This window comes from Leptonychotes weddellii, chromosome 1, assembly GCF_054177405.1.
Source record: "Leptonychotes weddellii isolate Sample4059 chromosome 1, ASM5417740v2, whole genome shotgun sequence".
Taxonomy (NCBI): Eukaryota; Metazoa; Chordata; class Mammalia; order Carnivora; family Phocidae; genus Leptonychotes; species Leptonychotes weddellii.
The window spans coordinates 167302778-167320240 of record NC_138369.1 but is presented as its reverse complement, the minus strand read 5'-3'; the positions used below and the strand labels follow the sequence as shown (position 1 = coordinate 167320240).

The 17463-nt window shown below is 34.7% G+C and overlaps 1 long non-coding RNA gene across 1 annotated transcript in view; it reads left to right on the top strand.

Moving 5' to 3' along the window:
• Positions 1-16676, top strand: part of LOC115942081 (uncharacterized) — a 25121-nt gene extending 8445 nt beyond the window's left edge. The window contains exons 2-3 of the long non-coding RNA XR_014140440.1: positions 13990-14111; positions 16647-16676. This is a non-coding gene — a long non-coding RNA (uncharacterized LOC115942081). The remainder of the gene's footprint in view (positions 1-13989; positions 14112-16646) is intronic.
• The last annotated feature ends 787 nt before the right edge of the window (positions 16677-17463 follow it).

Below are 17463 nucleotides of genomic sequence, written 5' to 3'. Positions count from 1 at the left end.
GGAAGCCTGCTTCTCCCTCTCCCGCTCCCCCTGCTTGTGTTCCCTCTCTCGCTGTGTCTGTCAAATAAATAAATAAAATTTAAAAAATTAAAAGGGGGCGCCTGGGTGGCTCAGTCGTTAAGCGTCTGCCTTCAGCTAAGGTCATGATCCCAGGGTCCTGGGATCGAGCCCTGCATCGGGCTCCCTGCTCTGCGGGAAGCCTGCCTCTCCCTCTCCCACTCCCCCGCTTGTGTTGCCTCTCTCTCTCTCTAATAAATAAATAAAATTTAAAAAATTAAAAGGGGGCACCTGGGTGGCTCAGTTGTTAAGCATCTGCCTTCGGCTCAGGTCATGATCCCGGGGTCCTGGGATCGAGCCCCGCATCGGGCTCCCTGCTCCATGGGAAGCCTGCTTCTCCCTCTCCCGCTCCCCCTGCTTGTGTTCCCTCTCTCGCTGTGTCTCTGTCAAATAAATAAATAAAATCTTTAAAAAAAAAAAAAAAAGAAATGTAGCTATCACAAAATTCAGTCTCTACCCTCAAAGACAAATTGCAGGATGGATTGGTCAAGCTGAAACACAGTTCAGAACCAGAAAATAAAGTTTCCGTGCTGTTCAAATGTCATTTAAACCACGTTATGTTACACACTGAAACCATAAGAAAGCAATTCCTCCATCCATCCCTTCAGGGGATAATGGTGAAGAAGTAAAGCTGGCCGTTATGCTTGAATTTACGTAATTTCATAATTACATAAGGTTACATAATTTCAGTAAACTTAAAATCTGATGTATGTTACAGTCTTTCAAATCAGTGGGAAAATAAGTGATTCATAAAATAATGTTCAAGTAATTGGCTATATGTGTTTTATAGTTGCAAAAAGTTATACTACACCATCGATAAAAATCAATTTCACAGTAGGCATTGAGTAAATGCCTCAAAATATAAAGAAAAAATCTATAGGCAAATATCATTTATAATATTAGGGCTAAATTAACTTTCCTAAGTATAGCCCGACAAAAGACAGAAACTAATAGAGATTGATGGACTTTGTTAAAGTAGAAAAATTTAATATTTCAAATGATACCCTGAGTAGGTATAAAAAGAAAATGCCAAATCAGGAAAAAGTATTTGCAATTCATTTGACATATTTGACATAAAGATAGTTCAATAAATCAATAAAAATGGTCCAGGAGAAAAAAGGACAAAGTACTTTGGCAGGAAATGTTGAAACTCATGTGAACACTAAATCTATTAGAATATATATTGCTAATAAAATTTAAAAAAATGCAGGAAATTATTTATATAGAGATATTTGTGATATTTTAACAAAATTGTAGTATGAATTTATTCATGCTATAAATAAAACTATAAAACTGTCTGTAAAAGTATATTCAGGTTCATGTCCATGAACCAGTTTGTTTTCTGTTAGTTCTTTTAAATTTCTGCATTTTCCCAAGTATATTCAAACATCAGAACACACTCTTTGCTGTTGAAAGCAGCCTTTCCAATATAAACTCACACGTCACTTTCTCTAAATTTTACAGGGTAGAAGCCAAGATGCATTATCAGAAACTATATTTCAATAATTATTTTGTTTTTAGTAGTAGTTCCTACTCTGGGCTTAACTGGTAGAGGAAGACTTTTTTTTTTTTTTAACAGAGATTTCTGATGTACTTTTTTTTTTTTTTTAATTGGAAAGAGCTTTTATTTCCTTAAGTGTTTTGTTGCCTAAGTATGATGAGTATCCGGCAGTGGAATTTAGTGGAACAGATGCTTATTGTGATATATGAGATGAACTTGTTTCCCTCAGCACACATAGGCATGAAATGCATCTGGCTTCTGTACATAAAAGTCAGTTATATTCCCAAATGTGTTTCTATGCATTACCCAGACTTTTAGGGGCAGAAACCCTACTATTCCTTCAAACAGGGGCTTAACTTCATTATGAAAATAGGACTTAATGTAAACAGTGGTGAGAATAAAAGCATTTGGTAAATGTGGGGGAAATAGCATCCGGATTGTGTTGGAAAGGAATTTGGTGTGTGTGTACATACTGCTAGGGTTATAATATGCAGAAATCAGGCCTCTTGAGGTATAACAACTATAGTTCCTTTTCCATTCTATAGGTTGCCTTGAATATTCCTTTATAATTTTAAAAAGACCATTTTTTTTGTGTGTTATGGGTTAACATCAAGGACATGGGATTTTTCTAGAATATACCACAACTGATCAATAACCTAGTAGCTAACACCTTTTAAAATAATTTGTGATAGATCTTTTTGTAATGTAATATTTCATTGCCAGAGTTAGCAGTGCATTATACATAATTTTACCTTTTTCCAATTATTTAGTATGGTAGGTAGAATAATGTCTTCCCAAATAAGTCAACATCCTAATCCCCAGTACTTGAGAATATGTTGTATTACATAGCAAGGAGGAGTTAAGGTTGCAGGTGGAATTAAAGTTTTTAATCATCTGACCTTAAAATGCACAGATTATCTTTAATTATTTGTGTAGGTCCAGTATAATCACAAGTGACCCTATAAGAGGGAGGACAAAAGATCATACTAGAAGGAGATGGGGGTGACTGAAGGAGAGGTTGGAGTAATAAGTTTTGTGGATGGTGACAAAGGATACACTCAACTTCTAGAATGATTTTCCCCTAGGGCCTCTAGAGGTAACATAGCCTGGATGATGACTTGATTTTAGCCCACTAAAACTCATTTTGGACTTCTGAACCTTTAGAACCATAAGAAAATAAATTTATGTTGTTTTAAGCTGCCGGGTTTGTGTTAATTTGGGATAGCAGCAATAAGAAACTAACACATTTAAACCACATTTTTTTTTTTTTTTTTTTTTGCTGTAGATGGTTGCTATAGAATTGAGTGGATATTTCAGGAAAGAATTGAGAATCAATTTTCATAAGAAAGCCCTTCATGTCAGCATAGTGAGAATGTAGAAAGATGAGCTATTTTGTTTATGTAAACAAATGATATGTAGGTTTAAAAAAGTGGTTCTTTTGAAGGCTAATAAAATCGTAAGTGTCCTCTGATTATGTGAAGCTTGGATGGTATATTCAGGGATGTATTGGATAATCCTATAATCTTTCTGGCACTGTAAAATCATTAATAATTTTAGTTTAAGAGTACCATAATCCAGGGTCCTTTGGACCAGTGCCCTGATAAGGGTTAGGATTGTGAGGACAGCTTGAGTTATTTGAAGACCAGAATAGGGAGAAATAGGATATCCCACTGATAATCCAATTTCTACTATCCATTCTAATAATACATTCACCAACCATTTAAGTAAAGGACATTATGTTAAGTAATAAAGACATAGTCCAGTGGTGGAAACATTTGAAAAGTGTGACAAAAGTGATAGATAAGCTGCTGAGAAGAAGCAAAGTTCTACAGTTGGTGAACCTGACAGTTTTCCAGAACAACAGGATTAAAAGAAAATAGAATTATGAAGGGTTGAATTTCCTCAACATCTCTAATTTGATAATAGTTCAGAAAACTAAGACATGTTTTCTTAAAACTCAAAGAATATTCCTTTTGATGACAGTTTTAAATATTGTGCATCTTTACATTTTATTGTCCTTTATCTTTTGTAAACTGCTTACAGGAAACCAGCAGACAAATCTGACAAATATGTTGATCATTATGTCTGTGGGGAGTATGATGTTCATCCAGGGAATAAAGGCTTTGCTGAACAAAGGAATGAAATTCTTAACATTTCCCAGTAATATGGAATATATCCAATTGAAACTAATGACACAACTTTATAACAAATATTACCTCTCATGAAGTTTTGCAATTACTTTTTCTTTAGTTTATGATTAATGGCATCAGATTCATAAATTGAAATTCTCTATAGTAACTTAAGTAACACCCCCTAGAAGGTTTCTTAAAAAAATTATGCCGGGGTGCCTGGGTGGCTCAGTTGGTTAAGCGACTGCCTTCGGCTCAGGTCATGATCCTGGAGTCCCAAGATCGAGTCCCACATCGGGCTCCCTGCTCAGCAGGGAGTCTGCTTCTCCCTCTGGCCCTCCCCCCTCTCATGCTCTCTCTCTCTATCTCATTCTCTCCCTCAAATAAATAAATAAAATCTTTAAAAAAAATTATGCCTTAATTTCGCAAATCTCCTTTGTTAAAAACGTCTCTAAATAACTCTGTTAAATAAAACTTATGCACTCAAGTAAATTATTACTAAAAGTGTATCTTCTAGGTTTGAGCTGTTTAAAAGTTCTTAAGGTGATTGTAAGGAACAGTATGTTTCAATTTTTTTTTAAGATTTTATTTATTTATTTATTTGGCAGAGACACAGCGAGCGAGAGAGAGCACAAACAGGGGAGTGGGAGAGGGAGAAGCAGGCTCCCCGCTGAGCAGGGAGCCCAATGTAGGGCTCAATCCCAGGACCCTGGGACCATGACCTGAGCTAAAGGCAGACGCTTAAAGACTGAGCCCCAGTATGTTTCAGTTTATGGTATTTGATTAATCTGATTAAATCTTGGTGGCACATCGAATTCGGCAAAAGTAAGACTGATAAATCTCAGATCATACTTTGAAATGTCTCCATCAAGCATTTTAAAACAATTTTTAAGTTCACTAATTTGAGTCATCATACTTGGCCCTAGAAGAAGGCCCTTAAAAATGAAGCTCATTTGAACTTGGCAGATATCATATACCAACTTTTTACAGGAACAGTTCCTGTGCCTCATTAGGAAAATTATTATTTCCAGAATCCCAGTGCTTTGACCAGAAATGCATTTATTATTCTAGAACACTTTTATTGAGAAATTAGCCTGATTTCTCATTTAGGTAAGCTCTCTCGGGAATTCTAATTTTTGAGTGTAACTAAACTTCAAGGCATTGAAGGCAGCTGGAGGATGGGAATGAAGGGAGGTGACCATCTTCTCTACATTCCATATCAAGACCCTTTAACGAGCTTAGAACTTCATGGGAACTACTTGGATGTAGCTTATATATTAAAATAATAAGCCATACATAAATTCATTTAGTTCAGATAATTCCTGCTGAATTAGGAAAGACAAGTGTAAGGGTCTTGTGGAATTGTGAAGTCTAGAAAAAAGTTCTATGTTGACCAATTTACAGTTTAGCAGGATATAAGCCAACTGAAATCAACATAAATGTCACCTGTGAAAGGAATCCAGCCTCTTCAATTATGCACTGAAGATAATTTATCTTAGAAAGGTTAAATAACTGATGCAAGGTCATTTACCCAATTAGTAACTGAGCCAACCAGTGTCAGGCTTATTAACTTCAAGACTATTGCTCACTAAACTACCTCTTCCACATAGAGGTTTGGGCAATCACAATCCAAGACTAGCATGTAGCACAAAATTTATGTTGCCGTAGAATACAGAGCACAACAAAGCATTTTTTTTTTCCTGTTCTCTTTTCCAAATCCACATGTAAAAAGCGTCCTGTAGAATTTCCGGAATGCCATGATGGTTACATGTAGCAGAGAGATTGATTACTTGGACTTCTAGACTATAGACAATCAGAACTATGGGAAGCAAGGAGCATTCTATATTGATTTAACAAATTCTCATTTTTTTCACTCATTATAGCTTGCCCTGAAGTACAATGCTATATATTTGTCTTGCTTGAAGTCTACAGTTGGAAGATAGTGCAGTGGCTGAAGATCTTTGGCAAATGCACATCTCATAGCCTTTTTTTTTTCTAATTTAATGGTTTTTATTTCTAAGTTATCTTTGTCAAAGAAAGCAATTCAAAGTGCAAGCTATTTTCGTAGAAAGCAAGTTACATCTATCCAGTAGTATAGACACTATATCTTCCTATTTCTCCTTAAATAGATCTTTTAGTTTAACAAGTATTCATCTTTATAAAAGTTGAACTCTCCTCCAGATGTTATATCTTGACCAGGCATTTAAGAGTTGAACCTCACAGATAGGTGACTTCACTTCCTTTAAAATGCTCTGCCAGCCCTGTATTACTTTTTTGATGCCTTGCTGGTGGTAAAGGATGACTCAGCTAAGTTGGCTTCCAGAGCTGGACTTTTTTTCTGTTTTCTTGTACTCAGGTTAACTTCCTTTATAAAAAGCCATGTTGTAATTCCTCAAAATGTCCATACTTGAAGATTATGGAATGATTTGTTTACTTTGAATGTCCCTTCAAAATGAGATCTGCAGCTAAATAAGACATGTACACTTTATGTGTGTGTGTGTGTGTGTGTGTGTTTTAGTGCACTAATACTGTTTACTGAATAAGATGAAGTAATTGCCCAGTATAAGGAGAAACTTAGAAAAGAATTATCTGGTTTGGGCGATTTTGAGATGTTATGACATGGAATTTATACCTTTGTGTTAAATCTTCATTTTATGTTGTATACTAAGCTACTGGAAATGGTTAAAAGTGATTGTTGCTAAGTTCAACATTGCCTTTTTAATTCTCTTGAAATGAAACTTGGTTGATACCTAAGGATAACTTTCCCTGTCGCCTTCACAAATAGAGACTGGTCTTTTCTTACCCTCCATATGCCTTATGTCCAGAAGTAGTTCTTGTTGTTCATGATAGCTTTCATATTGCTAATTTCTCTCTGTTGCAAGTCTTACTGTTCCTTTGAAACAAAAATGCTTTGAAAATATTGGTCATGTTCTTTATGTCTTGTTGATATCAACAGATCTCCTGGTCACTCTTTTGATTTATTTAAAGCTTTAGATCCTTTTTCAAAATCTTTTTCAGCTAAGCCCTGTTGTCATTTTCAGTGACTTCAACATCCTGATGTAAGGACCATCAAAGTCCCCTCTTCACTCCACTTCTTGACATCCTTATCTCCATTGCTTTTTTTCCTTCCTCCACTTTAGTTACCACTTCATGGTCAAATCTACCTTTTTTTTTTTTTTTAAAGATTTTATTTATTTGACAGAGACACAGCGAGAAAGGGAACACAAGCAGGGGGAGTGGGAGAGGGAGAAGCAGGCTCCCCGTTGAGCAGGGAGCCCGCCCTGATGTGGGACTCAATCTCAGGGTCCTGGGATCATGACCTGAGCCAAAGGCAGATGCTTAACGACTGAGCCACCAGGCACCGCAAATCTTCCTTTTCTATACCAGTATGTGTACCATCAATATCTTAATGTCAGATAATCCACCATCTGGACATCGGTCCTCTTTTAATTCATTTGCTCAGGTATCCTCATTCCTACAATTCTTTATCTGCATTGACATTCATCCTAGGCCACAGCTTTTGTTGTTCCCTCACAATTCATTTGTACTCTGCTGTCTTCATTTTTCACTGTTTTGAGTTCAGATGTCATGGTTCATCTATAGCCCTCCCTTGCAAATATCCTAAGGTCTATTTCCCTACCAATAATAGAACAATGTGTTTCTATTCCTCTAGTCATGACTACTAAATATTGATATTTCTTTGGGTGTCATCCTAATCTCTGCTCTCTATACACGTACATACTCTCTAAGCTCTAAACACCATCTCTCTATTAAAAAACTAGTAATTTCCAGTTTTAGAGCCTGTCCCAGATTTTACCTCTGAAAGTCCATGCCTCACTTGACAGCAGTGTATGGATACTTCAGAGAAAACATGTCTTAGAAAATGGTACTGCTAACCATTCAGGTAAATAAGCTAGAAGCTTAATGGTCTTTTTTTGTGTTTTCCCTCTGTATTCTACAGCACCCAATCCAACATTCATTTAAAAAATATTATTTCTAAATATATCTAGAATTTTCCCACTGATTTTTATTTCTTATGTTCATTCTAGCTAGATTCAGATCTTACCTACTCTGTTATTCTGTCTCATCATTAGTCTACCTAATTTTATTCTTAACTCCCTATACTCTATTAGCTACCTAGAAACCAAAGTGATATCTTAAAATGTTTATCAGTTCATATCTCTTCCTACTTTTCCAATGTACTTGGACTTAAAACCAACATTTATGCCATTACCAATATAGCTCTGTATAATATCACATCTTCTTATCTTTTAGTCACATTACATCAGTCTTTTATTCCTGCTTCAGTCCAATGAGATTCATAACTTTTAATTACTTCTTCATGCCAAGATCATCCTCATATCAGGGCCCTTGAAAATTCTGGTTTCATTTCCTAAGAGACTCTTCGCACTGTATGCAAAGCTAGCTCTTATTGTTTTCAGATCACCTGAAAGAAGTGGCTAAAGTCTACTCTATCAGATGTCCCCCCCACACCCTTACTCTGTTTTTCATCCAGTTCTTGGTTTGATTTTGCATATGAACACATTTTGTAATGATTTCTTTTCTTTGTTTAATTAGGTTTCTGCACCTGACTTTCTCTGTAGAATTCAAGCCCTGAGAGTGTAGGGACCCTGGCTTTCTTGTTCATCAATGTAGTTCAGTAACTAGTATAATATCTGACACATATGTGTTGGGTGAATTAATCAGTTTAAGACCACTAGATCCAGTGGTATACATGGATCTATTGGTGTCCATGGAACTATTCACTTCCTGTAGTTTCCAAAGCTGAAAGTCTCCTTATCCTACCTTAATGAGGTCAGGGAATCTAGTCCAGAGATGGTTTATCTTTAAGTCCACTTGAGAGGATATCAGGATATGCAGCAATGGTCATATGCTATTTCAGTAATTCCACAGTATTTAGGAAGATAAATCACTCAGCCTCTCTGGGGAGATTTTAGGTCCCTGTGGTTCCTTTGGGATCTCAAACAATAGGGAGATTAATGCTAAACTTGTTTCAGGACCCTTAGTCATATTTATTTAAAATTAGACATAGATGATTAGTCACTATTTAATATCGCATTTTTCTGAAAAGACAGTCTGAATATAAAGCTTTCTATCATTAATATTAGAAAGGCTGGATTTCTATTAAATCTATTTATGTATAATTTTTAAGTGTGATGGTGTAAACCGGCAATTCCTAACTTTATGACTAAAAACTAACCATTTTCAAGATTTATTACAATGTATACTCCAAGGCTTCATCTCCAGAGGTACTGTGTCCACAGTGATATGTAAGACTATACATTTTACCAGATATCTGCCTTATTTCTGAGGCAGAACATTTGTGGACCACACTTTGGGACAGAAATGCATGTTATGTTACATTTTAAGATGTTTGGTTTTTAAAAATGCCAATGGCAAATGATTTATCAGTCTCCCCTGAACTAATGACATAGTATAATTTTAATACGTTATAGCTTACAGGAATTTTAGAGATTTTTTTTTCATTTGTCACATATGTAGAGACTGAATCTTAAAGAGATTAATTAATTTGTCAAAGATATCAAACAGGGTCAGCATCTAAGTTTCCTATCACCGTCTGGGCTTTTTATTCTGAAACATGGTGGCCTAGAGTAATATTTTCAGCTTCTAAATTTTATCCTGTTGAAAATAGAATGAATAAATATAAATGTATTCATGTATTATATCTACACTTAAATTTACACATATTGCAGTATTAATTTGGATTATATAGGACTTTGGCCGTCACCATTGCATACAAGATATATTTTGAACTGAGATAGATCCTACCTATAAGAATTTACTAATGTCAAAAAAGGCCCTTTTAAAAATGACTCTGGCACCTAGTCCAAGGACAATATTAAAGTGAGGCTCCAATATATACATCTTAATCTAAGTTATTACTGAATGTAAGTCATGTGATGACTTCTAATGAAAATTTCCCATTGAAAAAAATCAATGTTAATAACTGGAACTCGAGAGCTGTAATGGGTTCTATGTTTTTCTGGCTTAGATTGTGTTCCTATAATATGCTGAGAAGAGGAATTGATGACCTGTGAGCTATGGTCACTTCCTGATCCCATTTGATTCTTTGGTCTCTAGTTTTAAAAGGGTGATCCAGGAGGTTGCTTTTTAATGGAGAAGTTAAGCAAAAGAAGCAACAACCTGGAGGCTTGTTGGCACTGCCCAGCTCTCTCACTTGAGAAGCACTTCAGCAAAGAGGACTATTGCCAAGAGAGAGTCTTGCAAGGAAACTTTGTTCCAGAGAAGAGTTTTTTTTTTTTTTTTTTTAAAGAAGTTGCTATGAAAGCTGACCAGAGCTACTGCCTATGGATGACAATGGAATGACAAGTTTGGGGGCATTACTTATCTGGCAGAAATAGATTTCACTTAAGAACAAATTTCATATGTACATACAATCCAGGATGGCTGGTCAGGTCTACTGGCTGGAGTGGAAGAGAACATCTAGAAGATCCACATTAGAAATGGAACTACTGGGAGAGGGCAGAAGATTTTAGAAGTTGCAGAGATAATGAAAGGATGGTCTGTAATGAAAACTTCCACTTGTGTTGATGGTAGGTATTCTACAGCTAGGATCCTTAATTCAGGACTTCCCTCCCTAGTTGGTACCTATAGGTATGAAGCCTCCCTCAGATCAGATGGTATCACTGTGGGCATCATCTGACAGAGGAACATCCTGTAAATATACTGTGGAACCTCAGTACTTTATGACACGGTCTCATAGTGCTGTTTGCTCCAAAATCCTTGCACAACCCAACTAATTTTGCTATTATGTATAACAAGAAATAACATGCAATACATTCTCAACAATTTTTTTTTTCCCCTTTGGTGACGTTCAACATTAAGATAGTCAGGTGAACACTGTTGAGTCAAGGTGTTTTATATAGTCATTATCAATCTGAAGTCTTAAGGTCTTCTCTGCTTAGGGAATATCAAATCTATTTTATGACAGAAAAGCACAATGGACTCAATTATCCATGTGTTAGGACTTATTCCAGTCTTTAAAGAATAAGTAACAAGTAAAAGTACTTAAAGCCAACATTCCTCATCTACTTTATATTGTCAAATGCATGAAAAGAGTGTTAAAAAAAGATTTAGAGAATTCCATGGCATGTCTTTATGGTAAATGTTACTTTATTTTCTGGTTCATCTAGCATACTTTTTAAAAGTTATTTTGTTTTTCTTTCACAAAAATGGAAAAATGTATTGATTTTACATTATGTGAGCACTTTATATAAAAGTTTCATAAAAGTTATGATTTTTGTATTTATAGAATGACAGGAACAGTATATAGATAACACATCATAGTAAATTGGCATTTATAAAATATTAGTTTTCTATGAACATCAAATCAGAGAGGAAGGTTTCATTTTTTTTGTTATAATAACAATTTGAATGCCATCTGCTCTTTCAAATTTTATTAAAATATATAGTGGAACTGGTGTTTTATAAGCTAATCCTTTCTGAAGAGTGTTTTTAGATTTTTCAAATACTACCTCAATTCTATATAGAATGTATATTTAAAAAAAGGCACCGTTTAAATTGAGTACTGTGTGTAGACTAGCAGAGGTTCAGGAAATATTAAATAAATATAAATTTGCCAAAGCAATCCATTGAAGGGTGATTTAAATCTGAATTTTGACATTGCTGGTACCAGATAAAAATGGTTATGCAGTGGGCGCCTGGGTGGCTCAGTCAGTTAAGCATCTGCCTTCGGCTCAGGTCATGATCCCAGAGTCCTGGGATGGAGCCCTGAGTTGGGCTGCCTGCTCCTCGGGGAGCCTGCTTCCCCCTCTCCTTCTGCTGCTCCCTCTGCTTGTGCGCTCTCTCTCGCTCACTCTCAAATAAATAAATAAAATCTTAAAAAATGGTTATGAAGTGATTAGAAGGGGACAAAGATCTTCAAATTAGTGGTTAAAAGAATGTGTACATGTATCACACAAGCGCACACATACCCCACTAAGGTTGGCCTCTGGCAACAATCTCCTACCCTGCTCCCTAAACAAATAACCAGGCATAACCTCTGCTCTTCTTCTTTTTTTTTTTTAAAGATTTATTCATTTATTCATTTATTTGAGGAAGAATGAGAGTACAAGCAGGGTGAGGGGCAGAGGGAGAAGCAGGCTCTCTGATGAGCAGGGAGCCCGATGCAGGGTAGATCCCTGGACTCTGGGATCATGACCTGAGCCGAAGGCAGATGCTTAACCGGTTGAGCCACCCAGGAGCTCCTTTGCTCTTTTAAATTATTACTCATCTTATTCTTCAGTGTAAAATTATCAGTAATGTTAATGTGTGTTGGCAGGGGCTTGAGATTTGCCCTGGACACCCCATATTTCTCTGGAAAGGGTTGATTCTTTTAGAGATTAACTGTGACCATTCAATTGATCTGAATGGTTCTAATGATTTTCAATTTGAAGATGTTTATTTGGAATGAATATGTGAGGTTCAATATGCAGGAGATCTTCTTTCTCAGTATCCTTTTTGGAATGATTGTTGGACTGTAGTTATATCTAGGGCTACATTTCTGCTTAGTAATCCATTGTTCAGAGAATAGGCTCTGAGGTCACTCTGTTTTGGCTCAAATCACAACAATGGTGGCTACAAATCATATGGATTGAGAATTGTGTGGCTTTTCTCTAAGCCTCTGTTTTCTTAGCTATGAAATGGTGATTTTTAAATTGCTTTGTTCATAGGGTTTCTGTATGAACTGAATGAGACAAGAAATATAAGGCATTTAGCAGAGTAAAATAATGTAGAATTTAAAAAATTTTCAAGAAATATTAGTGCTAATACTGTCATCTTGTGTCATCATTGTATTACACTTGAGCGTGGAGATGCAAGTACTTAAATGGGTAATTAAGTCCTCTTTCTTAATGTGGGAGAAAGGGAGAAGGAAAAGTTCTGGATGCCTAGATTGGCTTCCAAGTTTGCTAGAATTATGATTATGTAGCATTTTGAATACAGGGCTTATTCTGGAAATCATTAAATTTACTTTCCTTAGCTCCATATTTTGTCAATTGTGGAAAAATTGGGATTTGGGGTAATCTTTGAGTGAAGTTTCCTCTTGATAACTATTTGTTTGTTTATTTATTTATTTACTTATTTTAATGTATTTATTGCGGTGGGCAGAGGGAGAGGAAGAGAGAATCTCGAGCAGACTCCCCGCTTAGCAGGGAGCCCAACACAGGGCTTGATCCCAGGACCCTGAGATCATGACCTGAGCTGAGATCAAGTCAGATGCTCAACTGATTGAGCCATCCAGGTGCCCCTCTTGATGACTATTTAAATTGCAATCTTGTAATTTCCTAATTTGGGCAATGGAGGTGTTTACCATTTTATGCAGCATTACGTTGAAGTACATATTTATGCATATACAAAAATAAACAATTTTAGCAATTTACTTTTACATATAAAATATATATTATTATAGTATTGAACCTGTCATTCTGCAACTTGCTATTTTTGCTCACCTTTTAAATTTTGACATTTATCCATGTTGGTACATGTGGCTTAAGTTTATTCATTTTAGCTACTATATCGTTCAATTATATGAATAAATAACATCTATTTGGTGGACATTTAAGCATTTTAATTTTTCATTATTAACATCAGTGTCAAAGCAAGCATTCAAATATATTTTATATGTGAGATATCATATTTTATCTCTGTGTGTATATACATATATCTGATACTGGAATTGCAAATGTTTAGTGATTTCTATATATTCTCAATTTTAAGTATACAAGATTAGTTTTGTGTACATGATAAATCTATGTAAAGTTACTGATATAACTAGAATATAATTAAATTCAAAAATATTTTATGAAATACTTAGTTTAAACTTACATAAATGTGTTGAAAATTCATTTTTGTATGTGTGCATAGAGATGATGTGTATCAATTTACCTCAACAAATTATAAGTAGTGTCCATGTACAATTTTTTGCCTGACTGACTTCCAGTAGATATTTTGGTAATACTTTTTAAATATTCACAGGTTTTATGGCCTATTTTGCAGGCTGCTATTGAAAAATATCATTCGGATGAATGTTTGGAATATGAGGTTAAAGATGAGTGAGGTTTCATGTTAATCATCATTGTGAGAATCCCAAAGAGAGGCATGACTTTCAAATATATCTCCTTGTAAGAAGGATAATTTTTAAATACACATTGCATATTAGATATGGGATTTGAGTGTTAATACTTTTTTTTAAGGTTTTAATTTACTATACTTTTCATGCCCACCCCACTGATTACGCAGAGTTTAAAATGCAATGGCCAGAAGACAAGGAAGTGTTACTAGAAGAATGTGGACATGGACTCCGGAATTGCTAATGATGACTGTGATCCTTTGGGGTCAGCAAGGGAATGGACAAGGCCAAGGTAGGTGCAGGCATGTTTTAGTATTTTGAGGGCTGGATATGAGTTTCACTTTACTTTGAAATTATGTGGATCTTTATTTTTATTTTTTATGTGGATCTTTAGTCTGATGTTTTAAGCTATTTGTTTCAGTCTTTCTCCAAGGTTTTTGTTAAAGTTTTTGTTAAGTTGAGCTAGAATTAGGTGTGAGTTGGTGTATCAGATTTGAAGTCACTGCTTCAAAATTGGCTTCACTCTGTTGTGGTAGATGCTAGAGATACAGATATGTTTGTATGTGTGTGTGTAATTTTACAAGAACATATTACTTGAAGGTTTTATGTTTTTGAAGAGAAGCTTTTGGATCCCTGTTTCATTCCTTGAGTAGTTTTTATTTTAATTTTTTAAATTTCAAGAACATATTGTCTAAAGGGTGCGATGTTCTTCAGAAATTAAGTGAAAAATTTGACGTTTCTCATTGCTCTGCCAAGTGTGTTTGGAGGAAATTAATGGTAGACCCGAGTTGCAAGGTTGTGGTGTCCTGGAGTCTCATTTGCAGAGTAGGAAAGGACCAGAGACTTTGCAATAAGGTTTTTCAGTGTACTGATTTGATCAATAGCTGTATGGGGTGGTTTATGCCAAAGCTAGTATCAATGAAATGTGTTTTGCGAAAAGTGTTGTATTATTTTTGGAGGTGTGTTGCCTTTTCAGATACAAATTGCTATTTAATGTTTTATATGAAAAAAGTGCTGACCCATGGCATTTTATTTTTCCTTTGGAGGATAATCCATTTTGACATTGTTTCTGCTTTTTCAAGAGTTGAAAACTATGAACAGGAAAAGTATACGGGCAGGTACATTACTCTAGATGGAACTGAGAGTGTATAGTGGTGCTATCTAATTGTGATAGAGTTGTTGATCTTTTGCTAGTCCTTTGGTTTCCAAAATAGCCAATAAATATTGTGTATATTAAAGTAAACTTAGTAACTCTTTTGAAAAGATGGTTCAAAAAGAACATTGTTTGCTCACCATACGTAATTTTGTTTAATGAATTTTTGAAGTGAAATAGGATGATGTTTTTCAAAAACAAAAATGCATGTATCTTTCTGTGATAATATATACACACACACACACACATATATGCAGATAACAGATTTTAATGATGAAATAGGCTTTGATTTTTAAAGTTTTTCTTTCATGCCATTAAGAATTTATATTAGCCTATAGTTGAATTCTCATTTCATTTTTCTTTTTTGATAAAAATAACGGAAGGAAATCATATTTAATACATAGTATTTTTTTCACCAAAGATCTAAAACAAGAATCTGTAGGCAGCAGCTACATCACATTTCTGTTGGCTAAAAGAGTTGTTTATTCCTCTGGCAATATGTCAGATCACTAAAATGCAGCAGGACAACTGTTTTTCTGCAATAGTGATCCAACAGTACATTTAGTATTACACAAGATTGCCAAAACCCTTTCTGAGGCCATCATTTCCAGGGATTATGGCTTTTCTTAATGGGTAATAGTTTATTGGATATTTAAAATGGTAGAGGAAAAATAAATATCATCTCTTTGATTTGTCCAAGTCCTTTATTCTTTCTTCAATATTGATTGCTTGGATATTCTTTTCTTTGATAGTGACCAACATTTGTAAAGAACATTCCCTGAAATCAATTCCATGCTTAGCTATAGTGAAGCCTATGATGGTAAATGCAAGTTAAGTAATTTAGTTTCTTTTTAAAAGAATAAATTAAAATAGACAGTGATTCAAGGGACAAAACAACTTAATAGAAAGCATAATGGAATGCTTTAATTTTATGATTAAGGGAATTTTTACTTCCTTTAGGTAGCTAGATTGAATGAAGGGTTTCATAGGCATGATATGCAAATCTAATAATTTCAAGTACAACCCAAACAGCATATTATCATTTAGATCAATAATCCTCATTAAATATTAATTTTTTCAACTTTGGGCATTCAATTAAGCAGAATTTAAAGATAAAAGTTTTAAAATGAAAACTTTATATTACTACATATCTTTTTAAATAAAAATTTCATGGTACTTTACTATTTGTTGGAAAATAATACATTAAAATACATAAATGAAGTTTTCTTTACATTGTTTATAGCTTTGTCTTAAACTTTGATTATTGGGACTTCCAAAGTCCAGAGTTGTGATTATGTATCAATGTGTATGACTCTTAGAGCAAATATGCATGCAAAATGTAATGAAATTATTTTTACCTAAAGTTAAATTTTTTAGGGATGATAGCAAAGCTAAATTGTATTTTTTATATAAGCTCTCCATATTTATCAGTAGATTATATGCTAATTATTTGTAAGTCATTGGGAAATCTGGATGTTCTTCCCCATAAAAACCATGTTAGAAATAGTAATCAAGTTGTGGGAACGGAAGGCAAAAATCTACATATTCTAGAATGTACATAAAGCGTCATACTCAGTATTAATTCACCTACGTGCAACCACCACTTACAACAAACATGTTATAGGAAATGCATCCTGAATTCTAAGTAAAAATGTTGGCTGATGATCTCTCTAGGGGCATCATGGTCAAATAAGAAGAAAGGAACGGACAGTGGGCTGCAATCAGGTAGATGCCCCTTGTCAATTTTTTATATCACTCAAGAAAAGCATCTGCTTGAGTAATCTGTTTTCCTGACTTCTGACTTATGGAATAATAGATACATATCCTTAGGGTAGCATTCCCTGACTTGGACTCTGCCCATTTCTATGCTGCTTAGGTGGTTTGCACATTAGAAACTACCAACTAAATGAAAATAAAGCCAATCCTTTTTTTTTTTTTTAAATAAAGCCAATCCTTAAGATAAAGTGGAATATATATGATTTTTAAAAAGAAAATATTTATTATGCAAATAAAACAAGTAACATAATTGTTCAGTTGTTAAACTGTATTACCTTGGAATCATATTTAATTATACTAAGCCAGTCACCTGTGTTTTGTGTTTGTCACACATCTATTTTTTTTTTTTTTCTATAGAGATAGGGAAAAAAACTTTTAAAGGATGGATGGGTAGATGGGTGGGTGGAAGGATAGATAAAGAATTCTCTCTCCATCTCTATTTCATTCTCTCTCTCCTTTGAAATCTTTTCCCAGTGTGGCCCAAAAGCTTTATTTTTGTTTCCCTCATTTTTTGTTTCATTCAAGAAATTTAAGTGATTGTGTAATTCTGTCAGTAAATGAAGATAGTATACAACTTTGAGTGAAGGTTTATAGCTACAGCTTTTCAATTATAATTTCTCAGATCGTGTGATCTATGAATTTTAATATCTTGGTATCGTTACTAGTGAGAAATAAGTAGGGAGAAAAAAGAGAAGTGATAGGAACAGGTATGAGA